Source organism: Perca fluviatilis, chromosome 19 (assembly GCF_010015445.1).
Source record: "Perca fluviatilis chromosome 19, GENO_Pfluv_1.0, whole genome shotgun sequence".
Classification (NCBI taxonomy): domain Eukaryota; kingdom Metazoa; phylum Chordata; class Actinopteri; order Perciformes; family Percidae; genus Perca; species Perca fluviatilis.
Window position 1 is genome coordinate 26,022,354 of NC_053130.1, and position 19,071 is coordinate 26,041,424.

A 19,071-nucleotide genomic window follows, 5' to 3' on the forward strand; every position below is an offset into this window, starting at 1 on the left:
ATTCATGGCAGAGAGGATAACTCTCCTATTTTTCCATCTCTCCTTCCCCCTCTTCCCACCAGGGACCCAAAAAAAGTAAGCCAAATCATTTCTGACGATAATTTTTATGATTTATGTTGGCCCTGCCTCAGTGCCAGATGGGTGGGATTTGCCACATAGAACAATACAATGAGTGCCAGAACTATTAGACAATCATTTGAAAGTATTTGAAAGACAGTTTGTTGAACTTTTCTGTGGCTGGAACTTGACTTGACACTATTAGAGTTGTTTTAATGGTGTAAACCCCGCCTAACCTGCTGGTACTCCAAGCAGGTTAAAGTAAATGTTCAAGATTATTTGACCCGGGTCTGTTACGCTTTCTGCCTGTTCCCATTTATATCATCATTGCTTTCTTCTCCCATTGACCGCTTTTCTCTTCCTCAATTTTTCCAACAAATCAAATCTGACACTTTTTAAAGGAGGGACTGCTTGGATAAACTACATATATAACATTGAATAAGCACATTTCATAAAAGCAGCATTTATCAATCAGAACATAGATGAAGATTTCAACACCATAGGCCTGCAACAGGACTTAATTTGGGACTCTAAGGAGAGCCATCTCTATGCTGTACCTCTGACGGAAAAGATACATATCCACCATTCTCCCTCTTACATTGCGTCTTCCCCCTCTGCCTTTTCTTCTCCTGGATCACCTCACATTTTTCCAGATGGTGGTTTAACACTCCATTCATTCTGCTTGGACAGCAGGAAGTCAAGCCTGTATGGGACACTGGGACATGAATCCTTCCCCATGCAGATCCACCCATTGGAAATTAATTGGAACTCTGTGTCCTCTAGGATCTTCCAAGCTTGCACTGCCAAACTAGCCACCAAGCCAATATAATGAGTTATCATGTAGTTGACCTTGATTTAACGGCCTTTTGCTCTGCTACTCTTTTCCCTTTTCTTATTTTCTTGCCATGCCAGAATTAGATTTCCAAATGTGAGACATTTACATCTTTATCTGGCTTTATTGGTGCTCGGTTTAGCATAAGGTATTTTTATCAGTTGTCAGTGGTATTGTATTGCAACCGTAAAAAAACGTGTCAGGAATCAAATTCTCTCACACGCTTTCTCTATAATCCCCTCCCTCTTTCTTTACCTTCACTCCACCCCCCAACCAACCATGGTCTGTTTCCAATTGCCGCTCTCTGTTGGAGCGCCAGCATGCGTCAGAATCTCCCTGTGGCCTCTTCAAATAAAGACACATGACTTAAACCAAGTGCTATTCCAGCATCTTCCACTGACACAAATCAGGTGCAATGGCTGGACCTCTGTCCCGTGTTACGACCCCTTTTTGAGTGGGGTCCTGGTAACAACACAGTTTATGACTGCTGAGTGTTTGAAATGCAACACTGCTCACAGGGAGCCCATAGGTGTTCAATTAAAGCCTTGCGCAAACGAGGAGTTACAGCTGAATTCCTGTTCCAGTTCTCAAACATGACATGGCATCAATGGAAGAGCTCAACATTTTGAGAAATACCTTCTTTTTTTTTCTTGCCGAGAAAATCAATACTACTTTTATATCTGGCCCATGAATATGCTGGTTATCTTAGCTTAGCATAAAGACTGGGAACAGGGGGGAACAGCTAGTGTGGCTCAAAAAAATACTCCAGCCTGTACCTCTAAAGCTCACTAATAAATGTGATCTCTATTATTTGTTTAGTCTGTAAAAAGCTGTGCCAGACTATTTCTATTTCTAGTCCTAGAGTCCTGTTGTAACTTTGAGGTTGCCAGGCAACAAGAAGAGGGGATAAAACCACAAATTGTGTTTTTTACACTTCAGTTTTTTTTAAGCAAAAATTACATAAAATGTTAGTGAGCGTGTTATGTTATTGTGAGTAGAAAAAGCAGCAGATAGAACTTTTACTAACATGTAGGTAAAGTAATGTTGACATGAGCTGTAAGCAAAGTGTTACAGATATCAAACGTGTTTAACACAGATGAGACCAAACTCTCTTACACTATTCCAAAACAGCGGGGGCTGACCTTCTCCCAGCAGGGTCGCTACAAAACCTGCCAAACATGTGTACTGACAATTTGACTTGAACCAGTCTTGTTTGTTGGTTGGCGTTAAGCTGAAGCTTACTCCAGACCTACATTATAGGCAATAGTGTGTTGTGTTGGTGGGAGTCTTGTTGTGTATATGCGTGTGCATTTTCATGTAAGTATTTGTCAGTACCTACCGCTGTGTAGCCACATAGTCAATATGTGTTTGAGTGCATGCAAACACATAGTGGCACTTTTTTTGCTGTGTCATAGGCTCTGTGTGCATTTGTGTTTACTTGTGCATCAATGTAGACAAAAAAGGACCCTGTCCAATTATTTCTGCAAATTTGTATAAGTAATCATACTGTGTGTGTGTGTGTGTGTGTGTGTGTGTGTGTGTGTGTGTGTGTGTGTGTGTGTGTTTTGTGTGTTGTGTTTGTATGGAAGTGTGTTTATACTGATTACAACACTTTTAACAGGCCTGGACCTGTGCAATCAGTGCAGATTTTCTGTATGACTCTGTGTGTATGTGTGTGTATGTGTGTGTGTGTGTGTGTGCATGAGTCAGCGGCTGGAGGTGGGGTGTAGGTGCTGAGAGACAACTAATCCTCGAGTACAGACATATGCCGGGCTGGAGCATCGCCAAGGACAAAGGTAATACTCTCTCTCATTCCTCATTCCTGTTACCACAAACACACACACACACACACACACACACACACACACACACACACACACACACACACACACACACACACACACACACACACAAACAAACATAAAATTGTATCTGTACTACTGTAAGAAAAAAAAGTACAGCACTCATGACAGAAAACTGACTAAATCAAAAGTTGAACTGCTGTGTGGAATAGTGACCAGATGCAATACATTTGCACACCTTAAATTGCGTTGGTGGTATTGTTAGGGGTCGCAATACTTTCATATGACACAATTTTCTTTTTTTAAACCCACCTACAAAGTAGTTCACAAATTGCAATTAGGTTAACATGTAGATGTATCTGTCTCTTGTCATAACACCTCTGTATGTGCATTTAACACTCAAACAATAAGTCATGGTCAACCACTCATTTAAAAATTTGCTTGTGGAGTACCGCAGGGATCCATCCTTGGTCCCATTATCTTCTCAATCTACCTAGAGTATATGCTCCAAACAGGTCTTATTATAAGAAATCCAAATAACTTTCAACTTCTATGCAAATCCATAATTGAGTCTGGTAGCCCTGGTCTCAAATTCTATTGTGAATGTTTTGATGGTTAGCATTTTTGTCAGAGTTTTTATAAGTATTAATACAATACATTTTTTATTACAATCTTACATTCAGGACAGGAGCACACTAACACACACAGAAAGACACACAAACAGAAAGAAAATATCCTCACATGACAATAGCACTCCTCATCTTTTGTAACACAGTGACCCAAATGACAAGTGCTGGCTGCCTCTGAGTCTGCTCGCTATTCAATCAGCCTGTCTTTGATTATTGAGTGGTGGGCGTCTCCATCTTTTGTCTATGCTGGTTATAAATGCAGATCCTTGATTAGGCAAAGCATGAGGTAAGCTGTTTTGAGTGTTTATAATGGGGCTATAGGAGACTTATGGAGGATTACTTGGGATTTCCAAAGGATTGCTTTGGTTAATAAATGCACCCTTGTTGGGTCCTTCTTTTAAATGACAGAAAGGGAATGCTGGTTGGCAGGGAGAGCAACACATCCATGCATGTATACACTGTATACACTACTATGAATCCCCATGTCTTAGGTTTGCAGTTTTTGTGGTGAGGTGAAACCTGCAGCACAATTCAGGAGCTCTCTTCATCTGATAGGCCCCGCTCGATCCAAGAACAGATCAGTGGAAACTGCACTGGCATGCTCACACTTCCACACACAAACACACACAGGCATGCACATCTGTAAAGTATCATGGACCCCCATCCACCAGGGAACTATCTCTGGGCTCTTGAAAAACAGACAGCAATCACCATCTGAGAGAATGAAAAGCAGCAGAGCGTGTAAAGAGAGAGGGGAACTATAGGAATAGGAAAATACCACAGCACTAGATCCTGCTTTCTTAAACTATTGGTTGGAACCTAAAATGAATGAGGGTTTAAGTTTTGTTTGTTCCGCATATAAAGGAACACCAAGATGTGTCAATGAGCAGGTTTAAGTTCATTCATTGTAGGCCACAGGCAGCAGACATTTAAAATACAAATTAGTTTCTTTCCCACACAGTACTGGGAAAACTAATTCATCTAGCTGCTTACTGGCTTTTTTCACTGAACACAAGGAAGGCATATAGTTGTCAAAAGTAATGTGCAAAATGTATTTTTGTTTTTCTATTTTCCTGACAATAGGTCATTCAAATTGATAGTATTTTGTGAGTTGTGAAGTGGGACTGTGTATAGACATGTTACTGGCTTCTTCTCCATAGCAATGGCACCTGGGTATTGTAGTATAAGCCATTGTCCATGCTAAATGATGGAAAAAACATGATTTCTCAGAAACAAAACTTAAATAAGTAAAAGTACTTGCCATAACATAAGATATGAGACAAATAAACAAATAAATTACATTTAAATGGAATACATGTACGACAAACATTTGTATTAGCGTTTATGTATGTATGTATGTATGTGTGTGTTTGTGGGTGCATGTGTGTGTGTGTTTTTGCGTTGCGTGCATGCATGTGTTTAGATTTTGTGGTCTACTGAGTACACATAGCTCCAAAAACACACTCGCACTTGGCACAAAAGACTTCGGGACGGCTGTGATTGGCTGCAACAGGGCACACTGATCCACATTTAATCCTTAAAGAGAGAGAGGGAGAGTGCGTGAGAGAGAGTGAGAGAAACTGATGCAAAGGGAAGGAGAAACAAAGATGGAGAGAGACAGACAGAGAAAGATCCAGCATGATTTAGAGCATTCCTGCTTTTATTGTATATGATGCAAGCTCTTAAGCCCATTGACCTTTTGTACGATAGTTAGGGAATGAGCATTAACACACATACACACACACACACACACACACACACACACACACACACACACACACACACACACACACACACACACACACACACACACACACACACACACACACACACACACACACACACACACACACACACATTTCCTCCCTGATCACTCATTTTCCAGACAACTCTCAGCTGGTCTGGACTACAACCAGCACCACTGACTCTTTAAGCAAACACACTGCTGAGTTATTTCAATCTTATCACCATCCGCTTTCTTTCATTCACCCCCCTCTTGCCCAACACACACACCCTCCAAACATCATCCCTCCCTCCGCTGTTGATAACTCAATTTTACAGTGTGCCTTGGAGTGTTTTACTGTAAGGGATTGGCCCTTGTGTAATTTATGAGGCCTTTGGTTGTGGCATGTTAGTAGCAACCGTACCACTGTTTTTTTTCTTCTTTCCAGAAGTGTTACACATTAAGATGTGACTGATATGATGGGCACTGAGCTAATCCATCGCTTTTAGCAATAAAAAACATCATTTGAAGTTCAGTGAAGTAAAAAAAATGTCATCCTACTGCACTTATCATTAAAACGATTTAAAATACTTTGTGTAGTACAGTCTGTAAATTGTAGGACAGTGACACAATATCTCTGGTTTTAGTCCTATATTGTAAAAAGTGAGATTTTCATATCTTTATTGATTATAAAGCAGGTTGAGGTGCTATATAAATACTGTGAAAGTTCAAAACACTCAATCCACAGAGAAATGCACACAGACCATATCCAGAAACTGTGCCCTCAGTGGAAGACCTGGAAACACTGACCAATCAGAGCAGACTGGGCTTTTTCAGGAGGGGGCCTAAAGAGACAGGCGCTCAAACAGAGCTTTTCAGACAGAGGGTGAATACAGGTATATTCAGACAGATGGTATGAGAAAAATAATGTTTTTTTTTAACATTAAAGTATATTTTTATTAAGTATTAAATGTAAATATGTTCTAGTAGAAACCCAAAATACAAGTATGTGACCTTTAATCCAGTAATCACTGCACCAAAATTGATTTGGTTTTACGGTTCGCAACTACACTGTTTTGGTTTAGTGCTTCATTTTCAGCAGCATCAGCAGCAGCAAAAAAAGGTAATAAAAAACAGTGCACACTACCTGTCCAGGTACCTGTCCTGGGGAACACAGCGGAGCCTTTAGCAGCTGAGCTAAAAACAGTTTATGACGCTTTAAATAGGATGACTCTATGTAGGTTTATGCTAACTAGTTCAATTACTCCTTGTCCCAAACAATATGGCTTCCATGTATTAAAAAAATTAACCACTTTCTTATAAGACACTCTTTATAAATGGTTCATACGTTTAAACTAATGGTTTAAATAATCGTTAATACATAATTTACCAATGTTTCATAGTTTAGATAAAATAACATTAATAAGAGCAACTTTGGGGTTGGAAGGCTGGAAAAAGCATTCTTTTAGCTGCTGTTTATCTGTCTTCAACATAAAACATGATTTGTCTTTTGAGCTAGATTTCTTTCATCCAAGGTAAGTTCAGCCTTCTGGAAATGGGCTGCTGGACCAAAATGTCCAGCTTATAAACATAAAAAAAACAAAAAGAACTTTATGAACTTACTTTTAAATGAGACACTTGTGAGGAGTTTTTACTTACCAACATTTATTACTGATAATAAAAGTGTTCTGACATGCATAGATAAACAATCCCATGTTCTAGCTTTGTTTAACCATTAAATCTGTTGTTTATGCAATGCAGTTTGAGCATTTCATCAACACTCATTGCATCTTGCCAAGTTTCCACCGAGAGAGCTGCGTCACCTGCTGACCAGCTGTGTTTTAGACGACGCCAAAGGAACAATGAAGGTTTCTTTTGGAAGACTTGCACCAAAATTGAATAGGCCCTATCTTAACATGTAACAGTATTTCATTAGAAACTAGCAAGTGTCAATAATCTCGCTGCTGAAAAACCAAAATATTACAATGTTAAAATAAAATGTTCTACCCATGTAACAGGGAACACACCTGTCATGCCAAACATAATAGTTTGACATTTAGCTTGAGCCAGGAGACGGTTAGCTGAGCTTAGCAGAAAAAAACTAAAAGCAAGGGGGAAAACTATACATACATCCTTGTGTTAACATGCTAGCTGTCACCACAACAAAACATTCCATTTTTAGGCTTTAGTTTTTGGAAACTAATACAATATAACATGTTAATTTGTGAGCTTAAAGGCCGGGACACACCAGCCAGACGGTCGACCGTTGACAGAAAAGCCAGTCGAGATGATCAGTCGGGTCCCCGGGGTCCAAAAAAACTGCCTCGGAACACACTGAGGCGACACCGACTTGAGAAACGTAATACGTCTCCATAGCAGCTGGCGGCGCTACTCTGTATTGTTACCCAAGAAATGAAAACCGGCAGCTGATTGGACGAACGCGTCACATGGGTTTGTTTTCTCCGGAAATTCAAAGCCAGACTGTCATGGCGGCTCGTTCAGAATACGATCTCATATTGTACTAAAATAGTTCACTGAAACATGTTGCTGAAAACATTTTAAGCAAGAAATAAGCCATGCAGTTGCTGAATCTTCATTTCAGCTCAACAAAGGTCAGTTTAAAAGATTTTCGTCAGATTTTGAGAGACTCTAGTCACGCTCATTCCGCTCGCCATTTCCGGGTGAGTCCCGACTGCCCTGCCTCCGACTGAACACGTCAGGTTGGCCAAAATGAACGCCAACAGCCCCCGAGAATGACAACGGCACGGGACACACCGAACAGACTTGAGTCACTGACCTCACAAGACTGTCCAACGGCCGATTATCGGCCTGGTGTGTCCCGGCCCTTAGAGGTGCTGGTAGGCTTTTTAACCTCCAGACAGAGCCAGGGTAGCTGTTTCCTCCTATTTCCAGTCTTTATGCTAAGCTAATCGTCTGCTGGCTCCAGCTTCATATTTTGCGTACAGATATGCAAGCGTTATCGATGTTCTCATCTTACTCTCTGCAAGAAACCAAATTAGCATACTTCCTAAAATATCAAACTATTCCTTTAACAAAACATCTGGCCCGATATAAACCCAGCTATATATGCTTAAAAGACTGATAAAGAAACCACATGGCTCCTTGTAGCAGATTTTAGATTTTGAAGGAATTTCTGTGATGCCCAAGTCCCGATTAATAACAGTAATGTCCTGTTACAGTAACACGCTGTATCTGAAAGCAGTTGCTTTGGTGTCTGTAGTCGAGGCCCTCACCCTCCCCCTTCCAATATGGGGCTCTATTTCACCCACATAATTAGGGTCAGATCTTATCTTCACCTCCCCCAGCTTCTCCTCCTCCCTCACAATCATTGCATGACTCTTTCATCTCCCCCAAAAGAATGCTTGTTTATCTTTCGCCCTGTCCAGATAGGGCAAGAACAAAGATGCTTTTTGTGGATATGTTTGCATGTGTGACGGAGAGAGAGAGCGCAAATGCATGAATGAGAAAAAACAGCATACAGAAAGTGTGTGATATTTGGTGGAGGAAGGAGCCTGTTTTCTATAAATGTGAAACACACACATACACACACACACACACACACACACACACACACACACACACACACACACACACACACACACACACACACACACACACACACACACACACACACACACACATGTGTCCGTAGACTTATTTTGACAGGGTAAAATTTCAGGAATCATTCTATCATCTCCTCCTTGAAAAAAAAGAAAAACATTTAGATAAAAAGAGATGCTATTTAAGGCCCAGAGGGCGAGTTAGTGAGTGACATAAAGAGAGACGGAGGGAAAGTGAGAGGGAGGTACTGTCAGTTATGCATGTGCCTTTTACCGCTGCTGTCTGATGCTCATTTATATGCCTACGCTGTTTACTCAATAAACTGCAGGAAAAACATCACTAAGTGCTGTTTTTCATGTCAGGAGCTAATTGGACAGTTTATGTGTGTTTGTGTGTCTAGACTCTCACAACGCTATCGCTGTAGAGTGTAGAGGCCAACGGGTGACACCTTGGAGAGAGAGAGTTACCCACCTCGCCTGTGTGGAAGTGGTTTGAAAAGACGGCCTCTATATCCGATTGTGAACACATAAAAACACACTCACAAATTCTTAAATTCATCTGTAAACTGCAAACACAGCATACATTGTAGTAGAATTGCACATTTTTGGAGGAGTGGTATTTGTGTGTGCAGGGCACGAGCCAATCAAATCACCTCCAACCTTTGACACGTGTGTCTGTGTGTGTGTGTGTGTGTGTGTGTGTGTGTGTGTGTGTGTGTGTACGTGCGTGTGTGTGAGAGATCTGGATATCAGGTATAGGCTCCCATGTGGAGGGGAGGTGGGCTGGATGTTTAGATGGAAGGAGTGCTGATGGAGGAGAGACTGAAGGAAGGGATGGGTGGAGAATTCGGGGGGGGGGGCAGAAGAAAAATAAGAAACAGCTGGCTGCTCTGAGTCGTTGGCTTCTTGTCAAATGGGAGTGGGAGATCAGGAGGGGAGATGGCGTAACTGAGCAAACTGTTGCATGGACTGAATGGATTGCAGTGGAGTAGTAATGCACACACGCAAGTCTTCTGTTTCTTGCAAGTATAGTCATGTACTCTTCCTTTAGTTCACATGATAACACATAATGTTATCATCTACTTTCCTAATAGTTGTGTATCTTACGACCACTGGCTGCCCCAACTACCCAGGGTCCTCTGAGGGATCATTCCAGTTTCTGATGTTATGGCTCCCAATTGAGCTGTTGTAATTTTTATTCTGGAAAGCCTTGTATTCGAGGCCTCCACCCAGCCATTAAACTCCCTCCCAGGGTTGGCCCGCTGGGAGTCCCACATTGCTGGACCTCTGGATGACACCCACCAGTGAGCTTGAGGTTAGTTGCGTTGTTCACAGCCTCATAAATGTTCATCCCTGAAAAGCAAAGGGGTTTGTACTCACAAAACGCTTAAGACTGATATATTGTCTTCAGATGCTTTTTTTGTTGAGGCTGGGAAATCTCTTTACTAAATCAACAAATGACACTAAACTTGCATTTAAAGCCTTGAGAAACTTTAAAGGATCATTCTGGTTTATTACAACGTGGCTCTTATTTTCACAGTTTTGGCTATCTTTCCCACACTGCACGCACGGAAATTAAGGCGAACAGTAAAATGATCGCCCGCGTTGTCGTCATCGTAAATATCCATCACAGTTCACAAACTGACTTTTACCTACTGTACTTAAAGGTGCCGTGTTTCATGTAGTTCTACCGGAACATAGGGTCAGTTTCAGCAAATATGACAGAAAGTTAGTTTTATAAGTCTTACCTACTGCACCTTTAATGAAGTTGTGTACGCACACAGCTTTTCTGTTCTATGAGGGATTATCACCCATATTTCAGTCACGCTCACTTTCAGTTTTAACTTGAAATAAAGATGTTTAGATAAAGTGGCTAAACTGTTGGCTTGTTCACAACCTGTCTGATCGTTGAACTGCATGTTTCCTCCCCTGTTGTTGGACTTGCAGTGTTGCTTGTTCCCAGATCTCAGCAATTTGTGAATACAATGTTATCATTACTGACAGAAATGATGGCCAAAACTAATGAAATGTGACCTAAATCAAATAGTGGCCAGTCGCCAGTATATTTCTAGTAAATCCAACATGGTCCAAGTCAAACCCATACGTCATCCGGACCCCACTCACAGCCCCTTACTGTTGGGTGTGAACTTAGATGTGTGACTTTAAAACACCAAATGTGATATTCCCTTTTAAAGGCTATTTAATTTGATTTATTTTAGAAGCTTGAAGACTGCAAACACTGATTTTATATGGAAAAAGTTAATAATCAAACAGCTGTGCAGCTGTGAATTATAGATCTATGTTTTCACACTCCATGAATCATCTTGTGACTCCTTTGGGGATCGTGAACCCCTGATTGAAAAGCGCCGTCCGTAGACAGAGGAAGTAACTGAAGGATGGAGAAAATAAATGGTCATGCTTGGATGTTCTTGGATTCAGAGCAGGGACAGAGAATTGTGGAGCGACCTCTCACCCCTCACAAATCATAGAGGAGTGTGAGTTTGGTCCATTAGCGGTCAGTTTGTGGCCATAACTCAGGGTTCAGCCTGTACATCGCTCAGTGCTCCCACCCCTTATTCTTACTCCTCAAGACCCCCACGCCATACCCCTCCAACCCTCCCACCCCTCAATCTGCCCCACACTCAACCCTATAATTTGGGTGAAAGATTCAGCGGCTATTTTTCTTATTGAATTCCAAAATAACATCGGTGAGATTACAGTTAAGTGCAGGCGACTGGAGCTCGCGGCTCTGTTGCGGGAGCCATTCTGGGGCCAGTGGGATGCTGAGCCTGGTGCCAGGGAAGGAGGTAGGGAGGTCATTGGCTGGTTTTTACACAGCGCAGGGGAAAACGCAGCGCAACAATCATCACATTTATAGATGGCTTGCCGCTCTCTCTGGGGCCCGGGCAGACGCTGCCAGTTTTAAAGCCCGCCAGTGGGCTACTGGCCACTAATAAAGGGATTTCATCCACAGGGAGTTGTAAAGGCACTCCATAGCATGCAGAGATGTGTGTGAGAGGGAGACAAAATGTGTGTCAAAAAGCACATAAGTGTAGTGGATACATATTCAAGCATGTTCAAGTGTCTGGATAATTCATTTTGTATTGCATGTACTCTTTTATGAATTTTCACTGAATCACATCGAATAATTTGTTCCGCAACAGTTGTGTTTTTGTTGCCGTTGCCAAGCGACGGGTCTATGATTAGCGATTATGAATGGAGGCCTATTTGGCCCTTTTCATGGCTGAAACAGTGACGTCAAACACAAGGCTGTTTATTCCTCCTTCCTCTCAGTCAGCAGTGTATCAGACTTACCATCTAATGTGTGTGTGTGTGCATGTGGTTGTTAAGACTTCAAGACCTAAAGTTAGAGGACACAGATCTGGTTCAAATCAGTGGTGTAGTCTACGTGATACGCAGGTATACGCAGTATACTCACTAAGATCTCCAGGATTTCCACATACTCACCTAAAAATGTGCAATGATACCCAACAACACAGTTTTGGGACAGAACTGTCACTTCAGATATATGTTTTCACAAATAAGGGGTCGAGTAATGTGACAAAGTAAGCTAACACTGCAGAACATGCGGAGAGACTTTTCTCATCTTTCATCGACCCGCTCCTCCCTTGGCGCAGTGCGTAGTGTGTGCGTAGCGACCGGGCCCAAATGCGCCGCCTACACTAACGCCAGTATCCTCCCTTCACCGCACATTTAAGACAAATATAAGTAGCCTATTTTATTTTGTCCTCGTTGCTTAGGGGTCAACTTTTGCGATCCAGGCTTAGGTCCCTGATGTCAAAGCGCCCTTACTGCTTTATATTCCATTATATTTTTGATATATTTTGAATGTCATCTGTGTTTTTCTTCTCATAGGATACATAAATGTATTCCAACCATAAATTGGTGCATAAAAGTGTATCAGAATGCAAGACATGAAATTAAGTCTTTGACGCTCAAAATAACCCTGGGGGAGGACACCCAGAACCCACACGTTGAATACAATACTACAATACATTAGACCACACCGCTGGTTCAAATGGCCTAAAATAGTGTCTTCATGCCAGGATTTAGGGTTTGGTGACTAGCTGCTGCATAGTACAGGAGATGCACACCTGTTCAATATCGGCTCTGCAACAACTACTTTTGTAAAGTGTTTGCTAAATCCCGCACCTGAAAAGTGGTTGTTTGATTAGAGCTCAGCAACCAACTAGGCATGGCAGGCCTGTCAAGCTCTGTATTTCTCCACATGTTGGAGCTATAATAGGAGCAATACTTGGTCATAATGTTTTTATTAGCCTTTCCAAAACCAAAAAACACAAGAGCAAAGTAATGAATGCATCAAAGTAAGCTGCAAACGTTAACATGTCCGGCTGACTTGCTAGCAACCTAGTAACCAAGCATTAACCTACATTCAAGGACTAGACAGATTCTATTGGTAAAATCCATGCGGCAACCTCAAATGTTAAAGAATGAAGCCAGTGTGGAAGTGCCAAAAAATGCAGTTGCAGTGGTCCACTTGAGGCTTGCTCCAAAAGAGAGTCAGTCCAATAGGTAAATCCCTATAGACCGCTACGTTAGAAAGCCCAACTTTACAGCAGAAATGACCACGTTTACAGCCTAGTAAACGGCTTTGGTCTCTATGGCTAATTTCTCTTTTCATGACAACTGTGCGGAGGGTATGTTTGAATTATAATCAAGCTTAAAGTTATGCATTATTAAGGGCTTGGTGCTTTGTGCACCAGGTGGCTGCTACATTATTAAGCCGCCTCAGCTCCATCCATGCTCCACCTCTTTACCCATATTTGGAGTAGACGAGAGTTGGCGGGGTCAGGCACTTCCAAGATGGTGATGGCCAAAGCCACCAGGAGCTGCCCATTTTGAGCTTCTCTGGAAACCTATGGGCAATGTCATGGAGACTACGTCCATATTTTATACAGTCTAGGGTAAAATCCAGTGTTTCTTTAAGAGAAAAGACAAAAAAATTGAATCTGAAAAACATAAAGTTCAAGTTGTTTTCATATAATATGAAAAATAGCTTTGGCATTTACAATACAGAATAACGTCAGTGCATCTTACACACACGCTGGTCTGGTCAGTGTAACTTCTCTATTTGAGTGTTTTAAAGTGTAGTAATGTCTGGCCTGCTGTGTGTTTTACCCCTCTGGTCTCTAAGTCAGAACCTCTGGGGTTCCAACAGACTTTCTCACGGTCCTCATCTCACACACAAACACACACACACACACACACACACACACACACACACACACACACACACACACACACACACACACACACACACACACACATACCACACATACAAACTCACAGTGACACACACTGCGGCAGCGGTTGCCCAGTGCTCCCCAGAGAGCAGCTTTGGTTACAGCTATGCATGAATCGTAGTGGTGACATTGCAGACACTTGACTCTTCCACTGAGGGTAGTTCAGAGCCAAAATGGCCTCCGCCGCCTGCCCACCACATGTCTTAGTCCCAGACAAAACACTGTTTGGGAGCTGGAAGCAGGTTTAGGCTTTTCTCACACTCTAAATGACGTTATTGTCTGTTTAGTTCTAAGTTAGTTCCCAGGACCACCAGACCACCCTACACACCACAGCTGTCTTTAGTGTAACCTCCTGGATGATCCTTCGACTAATCCTCATGTAATGATACTCTAATCACTGGAGAGACACCGACATGGTTTTATCCCTCTTACCCCCCCCCCCACAACCCTTTAACCCCCTCGAGCCAGGACCCCAAACTGTGAACAAGACCGCCTGAACATTCCCCGAAGCCTTACATAACTCGGACCATTGTCAACGCAAAAATGTACTTTATGATAGTAAATGCATGTTCCAGAACAACTCTCGTTTGAATGTTGAGATTCCTTAAAATGTAACGCTTGACAAAAAGACTACTGCCAAGAGAGAGAGATTTTAGCCTCTACTTGCATTTGAAATGGTCAATGAAAGCTTTCTATGAAAGCCTTGAGATGTTCTGTCAGTCTGGATCCTCCTTACATCACAGTGTATTACTCAGTGGGTTTACAGTACATGCACAGCAGTAACCAGGGTATAGTCTTACCTTCGGGTTAAGTAATTGTACCTCCAGTACAGTAGGTGGCGCTCTGCCGAAGTGAATAACACTTTTTCCTCCGGTTGACCATTGTCGAAACACAACTTGGAAAGTGGGGAGAAAATGGACAACTTTTCAGCGCTGTACAGTTTCGAACTTGCCATCGGAAAAGTCCTCTGGATTTAAAGGTTAAAGTTTGTGTTTGTGTTGTTGCTGTTGTTTTTGGCACCGTTACTTCCAACTGCTTTCTTCTATTTCCGGGTCAAAAACCACTGCAGCGGAGGGGCAGTTTTAACCTACGGAGCAAGCACAGGCGCTTAACCCAAACTTACTCCGGTTAAACTGTATACATACTGTACATCCATTAATACCCCGGTTACTAAATGAATTATCTTAGTCAGTAAACCGAGTTATGAGAACTCAGATTTTAGCCAGTTAAGGTTTACATGGCATTTTTTTAAGAAACTGGGGTATTGCCTTAACCCGTGTGTATGTAATTATTTTTTTAACTGCATGTAAAAGCACTGAGTGTTTATTGCTCTTCAGTCTTTGAGTGAGAAAAATGGCAGCTGTCTTCCTTTTTACTTCTTTGTTCAGACATTTAAAAAATAGTTTTCCAGTCTGTAACTGCTGCTCTTCTCTTTCTCTGCCCCCTCCATCGGCCTGGAGTTGCTTCGCCGTGTGACCCCTGACCCCTAAATGGCATGGAGTCTTGTTGATGTAGTGAGCGGATAGGAGCTGGGCTGCAGCCCGTGGTAGCTTCGCAACAATTGCCAATAAAGCAGCACTGTGATTTACTCTGGTCACTTCTGCCCAAAATAAGCAGAATGGAGTTAAACTTGTCCTTGGCAAAGAAAGATGTCTGATTCCTGATTGTGCCTCGGCCAAGAACATCTCTCCCCTGCCTCTAATGTACACAAACAGACACACACGCACACGCACACGCACGCACACACACACACACACACAGACACAGACACACACACCAGCTTTGTCGCCTCTCATTCGTTGTGTACGTGTGTTCACTCAGACCCAACATGTGTTGTTGGCTCATCAAGCCAGAACATGGAAACTGTGAGTGGCTGCAGATGTTGAGAAGGGGAGAAAATGATTGTTTTTTTTTGCTATTGTTTTAACATGCTTCCTCGCACTCCACTAAGACGCCTCAGTAGACCTTCGTCTTATCCCACAATCACTGGGGCTTAGAGGGGGAGCTCATGGTCCACATAGTTCTCACTATCCATCACCTCCCATCTCTTTACAGTGATCCCCTGAGGATTAGGACTCCAAACTGTAACTGCACCTTTAGTGAAGAACAATGGGCCAAATAAGAAGGACGAATGAGAGTTAGTTTTGAAGCAGATTTTTGATCCAAAGTTCATGAATTGAAATCCAAGCTAGCTAGAATGTCTGATTTACAGTATTTGAGGTAAATGACAAGTAAGTTGACTCTCAACCCCCGATCAGGGATGAATAGAGAGGAACCACCGAGACAGACAGTTGCGGAGAGAGGAAGTGAGAATTCCTCAAATATGAGTAGGCGAACAGCAGATACAATACCATCCATTGATAATAAAATTAACAGGCGCTCATGCTTTCAGCCATCATGACTAATCCTGAAATGTCACAGTGGTCACTCAGGAATCCAGCCGCAATATCCCCGCGGTAATTGTGTCGGCATCCGGATGGGCCTGCGGCGGGACCGCCGCGCCGCACAGAGGGTTATTCACCAAACGAGACGCGTGGGAGAAAAAGCTGGACCTTGGAAACTATACATTAAGCCTGTGGTGTTAGCGATCTCTCACCATTGTCATCACACTAGCAGGAATTCTCACACTCCCCCTCCCCCCACCCTCTCCCCCCCCACACACACACCTGTCTGTGTGTGTTAAGAGTGCGGTCACGCCAGTCTGGGATTTTGCGTGGCGATGGTGCTTTTGCGGGGTCGTGAGGTCACCCTCTGTGGAAAAGTGTGCGCACCTTTTTATCGACTGAACAGTTGTTGTTGTGTCTGCGGTGTGTGAAATCTTTGCCGCTGTTGAAAAACCTTTCTGAATAAATCATCAGACTAGTTCTTGGGTTTTTATTTCACTCAGCTGCAGCTCCAAATTTATTTTGGATGTACTGGCCGCAAAGGTTTTGGGGCCAAATATCTGCAAAAATATTCTGTGATATAAGCAGTCATGGGAAGGCCTCTTGCTAAGTCTCCAGTTTCTCGTCATTTCCTGTCAGTGTGTTTGCCATGAAAAGCTTGTTTAAGATATGATGTTTTACTCAGGTGCAGATGCACTATGAAAAAACTGAACGAATAACATCCATGAAATATATATAAATAACAGTCCCTGCGAAAGCAGACGGCGGGGTTATTATCTTCCTCCAAATGTTAGAAGTAGTGGGAGTCAGATATTGCTAAATTCCTGGACATGCTTTTCTAAGATTCAAGAGTCCAATTCAACTCTTGCATTCAGCGGTTTTATTTTGATAGATTCAAGTGCTGATGGAGTGCAACATTTTTGGTTCACAAAGTATTTCAGCCTGAAACACTTTACCAAATAGAATTGGCTGAATTTTGGTTGTTATACTGAAATGGTGTGCAAAACAATCTCTCTTGTTTAGGTAGATAAAAATCAATTAAACTGAGCTTATATGGAATCAGAAGGGACTTTTTACACTTGTTGATTAAGGCATTACAGAGAGGATCCCTCCAGGGGATTGTGAGGTTAAAGGTTAGAGTAAGTACTGCAGCACTAGAGACACAAGATACACAGCAGACAGGTAGTAAACTAACTAAAAATATGTCTAAAAACTAGGAGGGCACTTGAAGAGCACAGACCTCCACCAAGGCCAAATTCCCTATCTTGCATTATTAACGAAAAGTGAAAAATATTACGGTTATCCGCCCTGTGATTTGGATCCACTCCAAAATGTATTGGGTTTTTCCTTGGCCCACGCTACACCCTTCCACCAAGTTTCATGTAAAAGTAGTTTTTCCGTAATCCTGCCGACCGACAAACAGACAAACCCAACTGAAAACAAGACCTTCAAGGCTGAGGAAATAGTGTTAATAAATCTGACTAGAATACATAGATATATTTAAAAACACAAGTCTTGTGTTGGTTGTTGGAAGTGCTGAGAAAAGTAAACCTGTTACACTAGACATCATCTTGCGATGGGATCGCACAACGCCAATTCGGGCCAGGGCGTTAAGTGGGAACGCAATGTCCCCTTCCCTACTTCCTACCCCCCTACTTCCCGGCGCCCCTTGCTTGGACCACACCCATCTTCGAACTCCACCTAAATTTTGATCTCAACTAGACACCTGTAAAGTTTAGTGACTGCATCTTGCACGGTTGTGACGCTATTGCAGTGACAACATCTTTTTCATTATCCACGTTGGTAAGAACATGGCCTGATTGTCCCCTTTACAGTGTGTTTCACATACGGTAGGCTACAATCAATCACCACAGTCTCTCTACAGCTGAGACAAACAGCTGTAAAGACTTCCCATTGTTGCCTTGTCTTATGCTGTTGGCACAAGGAGGAGGGAGACTGTGATTCAGGCTCGATTAAGACTGTATGTGAATGATGATGATGACGGAGACGTCAGTGAGGTTGATGACAGTGACGATTTGTCTTACATGGCTTGTTTTTTCAGCACCTTGCATCGGCGACTGGCTTACATATTTATGTAATGTTAGCGTAACTCCTCGCTGCCAAACCAGTTCCCCACTTGGACACATAAAGTTGAACTTAAAACACCCCCCTTTCATTATTCTTTCACTCCCTTTCTCCTCCTGATCACCCCCTTCCTTCTTCTTCTCGTCCCATAACCCTCCTCCCCCTTTCCACTGAGGACCCAGAGCCCTTATGCAACCCAATCAGGACCCTATTTAGGGAAATCAAGTTAAATAAACTGTGATGTGAACTGAACCCAAAAAGGGCTCTTATATAAGAATGAGGTTGCTTCATAGATGAATGGCTCTTGGAATGGACATGGATTCCCAAGGCCTGTATTTATTTTCATTACCATCGGAATAGCTTCGCCTGTGAGCTCCGTGGCGAATGAGGACGGAAAGCAAATGAGAAAGAAATTCATCCTTACTCATTTCATCTTAAAGAGTCACTCCCCAATCCCACGGTTTAAACATGCATCTAAGTGATTGATTTTTTTGTTCAATAAACAGCACTCGACGCCACTTTGATTAGCAGGTTATGGAGCTTGCAAGCACATGTGCAAGCTTTATGTGTGAGTTGGTTCATCTGCGTTTTACTGGATCACATTCCTAATCATTTTGCCGGTCCGTCCCGGCATGTCGGGCTCACGCCTGCGAACCGCCGGCTTAAAACTTCCTCCCTCTCTTCTGATGTTGA

At 42.5% G+C, this 19,071-nt stretch overlaps 1 long non-coding RNA gene across 1 annotated transcript in view; it reads left to right on the forward strand.

The window, feature by feature from the left end:
- The first annotated feature begins 1,566 nt into the window (after positions 1-1,566).
- The window catches only part of LOC120547661, a 45,537-nt gene continuing 28,032 nt past the window's right edge, over positions 1,567-19,071 (forward strand). Inside the window, exon 1 of the long non-coding RNA XR_005637095.1 lies at positions 1,567-2,685. This is a non-coding gene — a long non-coding RNA (uncharacterized LOC120547661). The remainder of the gene's footprint in view (positions 2,686-19,071) is intronic.